The sequence below is a fragment of the Mercenaria mercenaria genome, chromosome 8, assembly GCF_021730395.1.
Source record: "Mercenaria mercenaria strain notata chromosome 8, MADL_Memer_1, whole genome shotgun sequence".
NCBI classification, from domain to species: Eukaryota; Metazoa; Mollusca; class Bivalvia; order Venerida; family Veneridae; genus Mercenaria; species Mercenaria mercenaria.
In genome coordinates this window covers 74527888-74540749 of record NC_069368.1, presented here as the reverse complement: position 1 = coordinate 74540749, position 12862 = coordinate 74527888, and positions in this window count along the sequence as shown.

The following is a 12862-nucleotide window of genomic DNA, read 5'->3' as shown; positions in this document are numbered from 1 at the left end:
TAGAGTTCCGTTTAAGCCAATGCTATGGGGCGTAAGAGGTGTTGCATATTTTATTACCTCACATGAACAGACTCAATCATCAAACCTACTATGCTATTATCATGTCTCTCCCCCCCCCCCCCCCCCCCCCCCCCCCCCCCACACACACACACCCTCTGAGGGATATATATTGTTTTTGCCCTTTCCGTCCGTCCGTCCGTACGTCACACTTCATTTCCGAGCAATAACTGGAGAACCATTTGACCTAGAACCTTGAAACTTCATAGGTTGGTAGGGCTTATAGAGGAGACGACCACTATTGTTTTTGGGGTCACTCCGTCAAACGTCAAGGTCACAAGGGCTTGAACATGGAAAACCATTTTCGATCAATAAATCGAGAACGACTTAACTAACTCAGAATATTGAAACTTCATAGAATGATTGGTCATGCAAAGTAAAATGACCGCTATTAATTTGGGATCACTCCGTCGAAGGTCAAGGTCACAGGGGCTTGAACATGGAAAATCATTTTCGATCAATAACTCGAGAACGACTTAACTCAGAATATTGGAACTTCATAGAATGATCGGTCATGCAAAGTAAATGACTCCTATTGATGTTGGGATTACTCCGTCGAAGGTCAAGGTCACAGGGGTCTGAACATGGAAAACAATTTCCGATCAATAACTTGAGAACCACTTGACCCCGAATATTGAAACTTCATAGGATGATTGATCATGCAGAGTAGATTATCTTTATTGATTTTGGAAACACTCTGTTGAAGGTCAAGGTCACAGGGGCCTGAACATTGAAAACCATTTCCGGTCAGTAATTTGAGAACCACTTGACCCAGAATATTGAAACTTAACAGGATGATTGGTCATGCAGAGTAGATGACCCCTATCGACTTTGGGGTCACTCTGTTAAAGGTCAAGGTCACAGGGGCCTGAACATCGATAACCGTTTCCAATCAATAACTTGAGAACCTCTCTACCCAGAGTATTGAAACTTCATAGGATGATTGTTCCTGCAGAGTAAATGACCCCTATTTGTTTTTGGGGTCACTCCTTTAAAGGTCAAGGTCACAGGGGGCTGAATATTGATAACAATTTCCGATCAATAACTTGAGAACCTCTTGATCCAGAATGTTGAAACTTCATAGGATGATTGAACATGCAGAGTAGATGACTTCTATCGATTTTGGGGTCACTCTGTTAAAGGTCAAGGTCACAGAAGCCTGAACATCGAAAACAATTTCCGATCAATAACTTGAGAACCACTTGACCCAGAATGTTGAAACTTCATAGGATGATTGAACATGCAGAGTAGATGACCCCTATCGATTTTGGGGTCACTCTGTTAAAGGTCAAGGTCACAGAAGCCTGAACATGGAAAACAATTTCCGATCAATAACTTGAGAACCACTTGACCCAGAATGTTGAAACTTCATAGGATGATTGAACATGCAGAGTAGATGACCCCTATTGATTTTTTGGTCAGTCTATTAAAGGTCAATGTCACAGGGGTCTGGTCATGTAAAATAATTTCCGGAAAATAACTTGAGAACCACTTGACCTAAAATGTTGAAACTTAATAGGATGATTGGACATGCAGAGTAGATGACCCCTATTTATTTTTGGATCACTTGATCAAAGGTCAAGGTCACAGGAGCCTGAACAGTGACTTGAGAACCACTAGACCAAGAGTGTTGAAACTTAGCGGGATAACTGGACATGCCAAGTAGATGATCCCTATTGCAGCCAACCATCAGTGTGTCTTTGACTTTCGCTCCTGACTCCTATTGACTTCTTGTCTATAGGACTTTGCATTGGGGGAGAGATGCGCTTTTTTACAAAAGCAATTTCTAGTTCTTTTTGGTTGCATTCTATGCCTCCAAAAGATCTTTTTACGAACTTTATTGTTAAAAATGCAAACATTTAAAATTGAAATTTTTCAAACTTAGTTTCAATTGCCTCATATGATTCTGTTACAGTCTTCCAAAGCAAAGCACGCTATTGTATAATTATCGGAGAAGAAATTGCACGTGATTATTTGGGGACGAAAACATCGCGAATCTAACGGCGATTAAAAGGCGAACTTGTTTAAAATAATGTTTCTTTCAAATTAATTATACAGTTTAATAATATGTCAGTCACAAGCATCAGCTAGAATATTAAATTAAATCAGATTGAAGTGTATATGTTCATATTGTTGGGATACAGGTACGAAAATTTCGCCCCCTCCGTTACGGCTGCATTTATTTTCCCAAGTCGTGCAAATAAAAACTATTTACGTAAATATTACGAAAGGATCGTATCTTTCTCTAAGAAAAATAAATAAGATAACACCATTTCTTTTGATTCCATGAAATATGTATCCATAAACCCATTTCTATGCTACAAACTTCGACGGATTATACACGGATGCAATTTTATAATTCAGTATCGTTTCGAAAAAGAACGCACACCGTGGAAGCTATATATAGAGGTTTTCTGATCATGTCATGTGACCAAAACAAGCTCTTTGGTATTGTTATAATAACAGAATTTCGATTAACTTTTCTAGCAGGAACTGAATTTTAATTTAAAATGTTTACAAAAGACGCAACTTGGTTTTAATATATACCGATTATAGATCTACGCGGATGATACTATTTTTGTAGGTTTTTTATAGTTTATTCTGGTCACGTGATGAAGAATTCTTTTAGACATGTTATCAAAACAAGCACGCTTTTTTCACACGCCTTGTTTTTGTAATAAAATAAAGATTACGACAAATATGTTCTTAAGCAATGTGTGTTGTTTTTTTTTGGATAAAGTTGAATCTCAAAAGCTTTCTGAAAGTAAAACAGACTTGAATTACGTACATTTTATGAGGGTCATTGAACTACTTGTTCTTTGGTTTCGGATCCCTTACCAAAATATCAGGCTTCCGGCGAACGTTGCGGCAAATTTGCCGCAAACGTTTTGGTGAATTTGCCGCAAACTTTCTTTTGGTAAACTTTAACCATGCAAATTAAGTTTGCGGCAAATTTGCCGCAAACAATTTATGCAAATGAATATGCAAATGAAGTTTGCAGCAAATTTGCGACAGACCTAATTTGCAAGGTAAAAGTTTGCCGCAAATTCGCCAAAACCTTTCTGGCGAACTTCTGGCAATGTTCTGGCGAAGTTTTGGCAAACTATTTATGCAAATTAGTTTACGGCGACTTTGCAGCAAACAATTATGCAAATTTGTTTGCCGCAAATTTGCTGCAAACTTTTGGCGCTAAAGTAACAGACCTTTTGCTTTTTAGGAACAAAAGCTATATTTTCAAGAAAAGTAAGAAAGGTCTATTAAATTAGCAAAATATCATTTGTTAATAATGATTTATCTTTTCTAAATAATTATACAAATACAAATGCACGAGATCATTATGATAAAGTATGTCGTTAGTAAATATATTTTTATGCTTACATGGGTTTGAAACTCTTTAAATATTTTGTGAAAGCTGATAACTGTTATGCAAAAAATTCCTCTGTGTGCAAATGTCTCGATAAATTTGCAGATTCACTAAATTATTTATTGCAGTCTATTGTATCTTATGGTCTTTAGGCGACACGTGTCTGAAATAAACAAAGGCTAACCGTATAAAAATCATTCTGCTTTGGCATGCGTAATAATTTGAAAACTAACCTTACATCGCAACATTTGTCCTAGGAATTAAACACACTATACTTTGGTGATTTATCCATCAATTTGTGGAAGTTTTTGTTTAGTAAAGAAACATAAATAACTCATGTTAATACATCGATGTTCAACTACTGTTTGGCAGTTTGAAAATGGAGCCAAACTCTATGCAGCCAATAAAAACAAAGAACAAGTCATGTGATACTGTTCTGGCAAACCTCTGGCGAACTTTCACATCTGGTCTGATAATTAAAAGATCATATGGCGAATGTTTTGGAGAAGAAAATATAGATAAAAGGTTCTGGTGACGTTTTGGTGAACAAAATCATGTGATAAAGTTTCTGGCGATGTTGTGGCAAACTCTCAATTTAGTAAAGTCTGTGGTGAGTTTGCAGCAAAGTCACCGAAACGTTTGCCGAAAGGTCACCGCTACCGGCGAACTCCTGCAAACATTTATTACTCTGTTTTGGTGAACTAAAATGTTTGCGGCAAATTTACCGCAACTTTGCGGCAAATTTGCCGCACACCTTTCATTTTGGTAAGGGATTATATATAACCATATCATCTGTAAATTTGTAGTATGGTTAATCTGTGGCCACGCATCGCTACCCACAAGAATTTAATGCCTAGGAATACTGACACAGTGGCGCCGTAAAGACATCTGACCTGTAAATCAAAGAGTCAGTAAGGTAACATAGTGTTTACGGAAGAAAACAGAGAAAAACGTTTACCTGATTCATTTTCTTTTTCATATTTACATAAAACGTATACATATCTAAAATGAAGAACCAGCCCAAATGGGAACCAACTAATACAGCATCCAGGATTCGGTACTTACACCTGTAAAAATAAAACGGCTAATTTTACGCAATACCCCAATGATGATAAATGTAAATCGGATAGTTTGAAGACACTTGATAAGAAAGGTAGAATAATTACAAGAGCTAAAACAACTGAAACACTCTCCAAAGATACAAAGTTGGAATATGTAGCGGCTGACCATCTAAATGGGCTTCTCGTAGCAAAGAGCAGAAGAACGTCAACTACTATAGAAACCTCGCATCCGTGGATAAATGTAATAAACAATATGGTTGCGATGAGGGATTTGCTAGTACATTTGTTGTGTGTTCTCCTTTTTGCAACCACCTATAAGTAACATTTTATTCCGCCACATATATCTGTCTTTGCTTAGTATGTTCTTCAACCACTTCACTATGTCCCCTTTCTATCACATCTAAATAACGCTTCACTTCTTCTTTTCCTTTTGTAACCTTTTCTTTTACGTACTTCTCTGATATTTCAGTTTTTCTATTACACCTACTTTTTCGTTCGCCACATATTTCTTCGTTTCCTTCAAAGTAGCAGTTTCTTTAACGAGAAACAAAATGATGAGAATGGTTAGTAGCTTTATTCCGATTACTGTTACATATGATAGTAATAAATTACATTCCATTACTCCTGCTAAAAATGCACCAGAACTCTGACCGAAAAGGCTCATAGAAATCATCATTCCTGTGTGCTTAGTAACATATCTGTTTTACGACACTTCAGCTATTAAACAATTTACAGCCATTGAAAACACTGCCCCTGTTCCATATACAGGAATATCTTGAAACAAACTTCCACACAGAACGACCCAAAGTTTGCAATTTAATCAGTCCAGCACCAGAGTCAAAGTATAATGTGTTTTATTGGAACCTTACTTTTTAAATAGTATGACATCATCTATTTTTTTGCACATTAATTACATCACAGCTGTCAGACTTTGCTGAGTGTGTCTTAAACAAGAAAACAGCAATGATTTCAAATACCTATGTGAATTTAAGGAGTTACCCCTGTTACAAAACACTTAATCTCCAATTTTCAGCAAATAAAAAAAACAAAATGATGTAATTTCAAAGTCTACTGGATTGTGGATACCAGCAAATCAATATACAGTTAGATAATTACACCTCAGTTTGAGTCTTTGTGGCCGGGTGGTTAGGGTAGTTGACTTATTTGTCCTTCACTGCTGTGTTTGAAACGTTGCTCATGGTATAGAATTCTTTCATATATGGACAGCTAGCTTACAAGACAATGGCTTGGCCTAGCTGCCTTGAATAATGCCTTGAAATTTGATATAGCTTGATATTCTTATTGTATGTGCGATTTCCCGCGATATAAATGGCACAGCAACGCTATACAAATACAATCACATAACATAGAATAAGAATGACAAGTTCTGTAAATAGAATCGTCAGATATTGAATAACAATGATGACTTTTACCATAAGAATATCGAACATACAATAAGAATAACGACATATACAATAACAATGGTAATACTTAGAATATGAATGACACGACATTGAATAACAATATCAAAAATACAATAAGAATTACGAAATATAGAAAAACAATAATGACGTCTTTTACAATAAGAATATCGAACATACAATAAGAATAACGGCATATAGAATAACAATGGTAACACTTAGAATATGACACGACATTGAATAACAATATCAAAGATACAATAAGAATAACGAAATATAGAATAACATTAATGACTTTTACTATAAGAATATCGAACATACAATAAGAATAACAATAACAATGGTAAGACTTAGAATATGAATGACACTACATTGAATAACAATATCAAAGATACAACAACAATAACAAAACATAAAATAACAATAATGACCTCTACCATAAGAATATCGAACATACCATAAGAATAACGGCGTATATATATATATTGTATAGCAATAACAATAGCAAATTTTAGAATATGAATGACACGACATTGAATAACAATAACAAACATACAATAATAATAACATACATATATAATTCAGCAACGTTTGACATGCCATAGTCACAGCTCTGTCCAATTTCAACCACATTTAATTTGTGGGAATTATTTCTCCTAGTATAGACTTTGATTGTAATTAAATAGTCCAAGTTTCAAGTCAATAGTTTTGATAGCAACAGAGATAGCCGACCCTATCAAAACCTTAACCAAAAGATTCTTAGTTACAAAATTCAAGTCAGCTTATATGGGGATCATACAAGTATAAATTATGGTCAAAATTGGTATACAAATAAATGTTATGAAAAAAAAAGATATATTCTTACAAAACTGGTCTGGCAGATTAACTGACTCGAGTAGAGCCAAATTTCATAAACATATATATCGAGTTTTACTTTCCAACCATATTTAGACATTTTTGAACCTAAGAAAATTTCGTATCAGTTTAACAAAGTTAAGAGTTTCGTCACATAAGCTTGCTATTGAAACTGGTCGATGGTCCTAACCTGTAAGCACGCCGTTGATTGAAAGAAAATGCAGTGCTTGCAATATTTTAGAAGACGAATACCATTTTATGCTAGAATGTAAAATATTTAATGTTGTACGAAAGAGATATATACCTATGTACATTTGAAAAACTCCCAAATATGCAGAGACTTGTAGACATTCTTAACATTGATAATTAACATATGAGCCGTGCCATGAGAAAACCAACATAGTGGGTTTGCGACAGCATGGATCCAGACCAGCCTGCGCATCCGCGCAGTCTGGTCAGGATCCATGCTGTTCGCTTTCAAAGCCTATTGCAGTTAGAGAAACCATTAGCAAACAGTATGGATCCTGACCAGACTGCGCGGATGCGCAGGCTCGTCTGGATACATGCTGGTCGCAAACCCACTATGTTGGTTTTCCCATGGCGTGGCTCAATTATCATAAAAAATTGGAAACTATATTTACAAGGCATTTATCCTAAGAAGCAGTATCTTATATAACAACGAATAATTGTATCTTACATCAAATAAAAAAATACAGTCGTTAACAATTATCACATTATTTGTCAAACATTTACATTGATATAAAGTAAGGATTCCTTGCTAGGTCTTATCTACATCTACATGTTACTCCCAACAGTCAATAACTGACTATGACTGGGAGGCGACTGTCTGGGGGACATTTTATTGACTGAGCCGCTATTGGATACACAAAATTAGTGTGCAATATTAAAATCAGTACTACTATATTACAAGTTAGTGGTTAAAAGATGATAAAAACATTCATTTTAGGTTAGAACATCAATACTTCCAGGCTATTCCTGAACTCGTTTAGAGTAGCACTGGATTTTACATTATATGGTAGGATGTTCCAGAGTCTAATTGTTCTTGGAAAAAATGAATTCATGTGATACTGTGTACGAGAGAAAGGAACATGAAAGTTAAGTTTCCTAGATTCTATTAGGTACTTGTGATCTACACAGACAATTGAGTGATAGAATTTATACAGCATAATTTGTGATGTGAAATTTCTCCCTGTTTCTAAAGTTTGCCATTTTAGTACAGATAACATTTCAGTGACACTTGATGTAAAGTCATAGTTGTTGAGAATGTATCTAGCTGCAGCCCTCTGCACTCTTTCAATTTCATAAGTTAGATTTTTTTTTGCCATGGATGCCAAACAGTTGTGCAATATTCCAGTTGGGGGCGAACATATGTTTTATACGCAGTTTCTTTAATTTTGACATTTTTAGTCTGAACATTTCTTTTTATGTATTTTAGGGTATTGTTTGCCTTGTTTGATACATTTTGTATGTGAGGTTTCCAACTAAAGTCCTCACTGATGGTTACACCTAAGAACTTAGCATTTTTGGTAGTTTTTAATTCATAGTTATGTAACTTATAGGGAAAAGTGGTGGTTTTTCTCTTTTTGGAAATTCTAATCACTTCGCACTTATCAGGATTAAACTCCATGGACCAGGTCTTTTACAACAGTTCTAATTTGTGTAGGTCCTGCTGGAGAGTCTCACAATCATGCATGGTATTTATAGTAAGGTAAACTCTTATGTCATACAATAAGACCAAGTATATGGGAATAGTTTTTATAATAATAGAGTCTCTATATTTTGAAATATGTCTACTTCAGTATGTATATACAAACGTTTGTATTATGTTTTAACGTATGTAATCGCCATAGCTTGACCTTGCTGCAAACTGTTCGATTTTCGAACAAAGTCAAGCGAAAATTGATAATTTTCCATATATTGTTTTTGTTTTCACTTAAGTTAATAATGTTTCGTTGTTTGTAATCATCTATTCTTGATGCAAACTTTTCATTTATGCTCGTATATGAACTTCTAAAAGTGCGACTAGGTTAGATTAAATACAAGAACATGTTGTAATTGTAAAGAAAGATATAACTTGCATATGATAATGTTGACCGTTGATGTCTCTTACATCAACTAGAAACATGATATAATTCTTGTCAGTTATACTCGCGTAAGTACTTTATAACACAAGAACTTGTAGTTATAGTAAACACGATGTTTTGGTGCTAATTTGTTGACGCTGTTATTATAGAACCCATGTCTAAAATTGATAATTTGATTATATAATCCTATGTTATATGTTATGATGCTTTTCGGTTATACCGTATTTATTGTATCACCATATTTGTATATATGCTTTGTTATTCCTCATGGGTCTCTGACCTTCTGGAGGAAATGAAATAAACTTGTCAAACTTGTCAAACAAGGTCTGCACTAGGAGAAACAATCCCTATAACTCAAATCATATACTTGATTGAGTTAAGCCCCTTTTACTGGCAAAGCTCTAATTCAGAGTCACTGTACTTAGAAAAGTCGAACGTGCTGTCTTACGGACAGCTTTTGTTGTGAATTATTATCAACTATTTTGATAATGTTTGTAGAAATGTGAATTGAATATGACATGTCGCCCCGAAATATGCAAAATAGATGTTTCTTCAATTTTATATATGTTTGTCACTTAAAAGTATTTTTCTCATTGTTATACACTCTAGATAATTCACAATGGATTGATAACTATATCTTTCTAGAAATGGTATTTATAGATATCTAAAATATATTCCAAAAACGAGCAATAGTATATCATATAACACCTTATAAATAAGTAACGACAGTTAGGTAACATGTTTACTAGTTTATTTGAACATTCATAAACTTTACAATGTTTGAGAAGACAATGAGTAGATCTATTTAAAACAAGTGAATGGAATATTGCCATACAATACAAAGTCCCCTGCTGGAAGGCACCTAATTTTCTCTACTGCAGTATAGCATGAACTGATATAACAATATTGTACTATATATACAGTATGCTATAAACAAAAGACTTGGATTAAAATGTGTATATATAAAACCCTATAGTTGTTTTCATGTAGCATGTTTGGCCGATTATCAAAAAGGTAACGTTATTTATAGTAAAACAAAATCCATATAAGTAAAATTCTTTACCAGGCAGAGATAGGTCCAAATACACCTAAAAATTGGATGTAACATGCATGTTGTACCAAAGAAAACTGGTCTCGATTTTTCTCATTTATAGCAACAACAAAGGGAAATAACTCTATAAGTCAAGGGTGCCTCATGGTGGTGAACATTTGTGCCAAGTTACATCAAAATCCCTACAGGCATAAAGAAGAAATACTCCAGACAAAGTCATTCTTGAATTTGGCATTTGACCCCTAAGTATGACCTTGACCTTAGAACTAGGGACCTGGTTCTTGCGCACAACAATCTGTCTCATGATAGTGAGATTTATGCCAAGTTACACCAAAATCCCTCTATGCATGAAGAAGAAGTGTTACGGACAAAGTCATTCTTGTATCTGACCTTTGGCATATATGTGTGACCTTGACCTCCGACCTAGGGACCAGGTTCTTGTGCATGACACTCCCTCTCATTGTGGTGAACATTTGTGCCAAGTAATATTCAAATCGTGTTTTGCATGACAAAGTTATAGACCGGACAGGAAAAATGTCCCTTTGATCTCCAAGTGTGACCTTGACTTTTAAGCTAGGGTTCTGGGTGTGGCGCATGACATGGCGTTTCATCATGGGGAACATTTATGCCAAGTAATATAAAAATACATTGATGGATGTCAGAGTTCTGGATCGGACAGGAAAAAAATCTCTATTGACGTTTGACCTCCAATTGTGACCTTGACCTTTGAGCTAGGGGTCAGGGTTTTGCGCACGACACTTCGTCTCATTATGGGGAACATTTGTGCCAAGTAATATTAAAATACATTCATGGATGGCAGAGTTATGGACCGGACAGGAAACAGACCCTGTTCATGCCACGTTAACATTTGACTGCCAAGTGTGACCTTGACCTTTAAGCTAGGGGTCTGAAAGTTGTGCATGACACATTGTCTTATTATGAGGTACATTTTTGTCAAATAATATAAAAATCTCTTCACGGATGACAGAGTTATGGACCGGACATGCAAAAAGCTCTGTTGACCTTAGACCTCAGATTGTGACCTTGACCTTTAAGCTAGGTATCTGGGTTTTGCGCCTGACACATCGTCTCATCATGGGGAATATTTGTGCTAAGTAATATTAAAATCCCTTAATGGATGGCAGAGTTATGGACCGGACAGGAAACAGACCATGATCATGCCATGTTAACATTTGACTGCCAAGTGTGACTTTGACCTTTAAGGTAGGGGTCTGAAAGTTGTGCATGACACATCGTCTTATTATGAGGTACATTTGTGTCAAGTAATATTATTAAAATCCTTTCATGGATGGCAGAGTTATGGACATAGAGAATCTGTCATTGGTGTTCGGTTAAGATCAGAAAATCCTATAGTCTCCGAAACTGGTTTTTAACCAGTTGGGGACTAATAACTTAATCACATAACAAACAATTATTTACGTATATCAGAAACACTGGTGGGCAAGGTCTAAACTTTCAGGCATCCGGCACAGACTGTTAATATTTTTACTGTTGTACACCTTCATCTTGGCACAATACTCGTCCACTTTCATTAAGAAAAATCCACACACTACATCATGGTGATCATACTGATCCCATAACCGGAACAAGCGCCTGTCATCCATACGGCACCGACGGGATTTTAGTTCCTGCCGGAAGTCTGGTCAGTTCCAGGACTACAAACTTGGACGCTACAAGAAGGGCTCCATGAGACGGCAGATCTTGGACCTTTCCTCTGACGGCCTCGGTGTTAACGGTGTCATTGGGATGAAGTGTTCATGTATAATAATAATAATAATAATAATAATAATAATAATAATAATAATAATAATAAAAAAAAAAAAAAAAAAACATGACCCTTTTTTAAACAGAACACGATTTCTTGCATGCCAGTCTTGGATTTCTAGTGATTTCAAAGGTGCTGGAAAACCCCCATGGTGTAAGATGACTCTCGTGCTGTAAATGACGTATAACGAACTACATTGTATAGTAGGTTTACGTAGCAACAATTAAGTTTTACGTAAATAAGGATAAAAATCAAATATTTGATATTTTCCCTATGTTCCTTATAACATATTTCTCGATTCAAAAAACGTAATTTTACGGGGAAAAAACATAACGTTTCACTGTAAATGAAATTTAACAAAAAAACTATTAATTTGTTTTCGTTTTTGTAACGTCATGACATACTTCCTGTTTACGGACGTAAAAATCCCGCCATTTTTAATACGCCTCTATAAGAAAGTGTCATGAAATATTTTTTTAGATTTTTTAAAAATTTATTTTCAAGATTATTTGTTGAATAGGACATTATAAATATGCAAGAAAGAGAGATTTAATCACTGCTGGTAGGTGCAGGTGGAAATGTCCGGCTCTCGGGTAATAGTTTTTAAGCAGTAACTCGACAAAGCCTCCTTTACCGTAAAAAAGTTACTCTCGACCCGAAAATTCCCATCTGCACCTTCCACCAGAGAAAGAAATTTATAGGTGTGATGCAATGTTTGTTGAACACCAAGTTTCCGCATAATTTGAACATATTTTTTTTAGATATAGCTACCTTTCTCTTGAAATCATTTTAATACGTTAGATTATTGAACCGTTTTCCAATTAATTTTGACAATCCTAGATGTGCGTGAAATTAGCCAGAGCAGCCAGAGTAGCCAGCCAGAGTTCGGCCAGAGTTCAGCCAGAGTAGCCAGAGTTCAGCCAGAGTTCGGCCAGAGTTCAGCCAGAGTAGCCAGAGTTCAGCCAGAGTTTAGCCAGAGTAGCCAGAGAAGTCAAAACTCTGGTTACTCTGGCTAGCCAGAGTAGCCAGAGTTCAGCCAGAGAAGTCATAACTGTGGTTTCACCATCGTACCATAGCCTTCCAGTTAGAAATGCGTAGTCCCGTACACTTTTTTTTTTGTCAACAATAGATGAATGTATCTAAATGTATTTTGAGAGAAGAA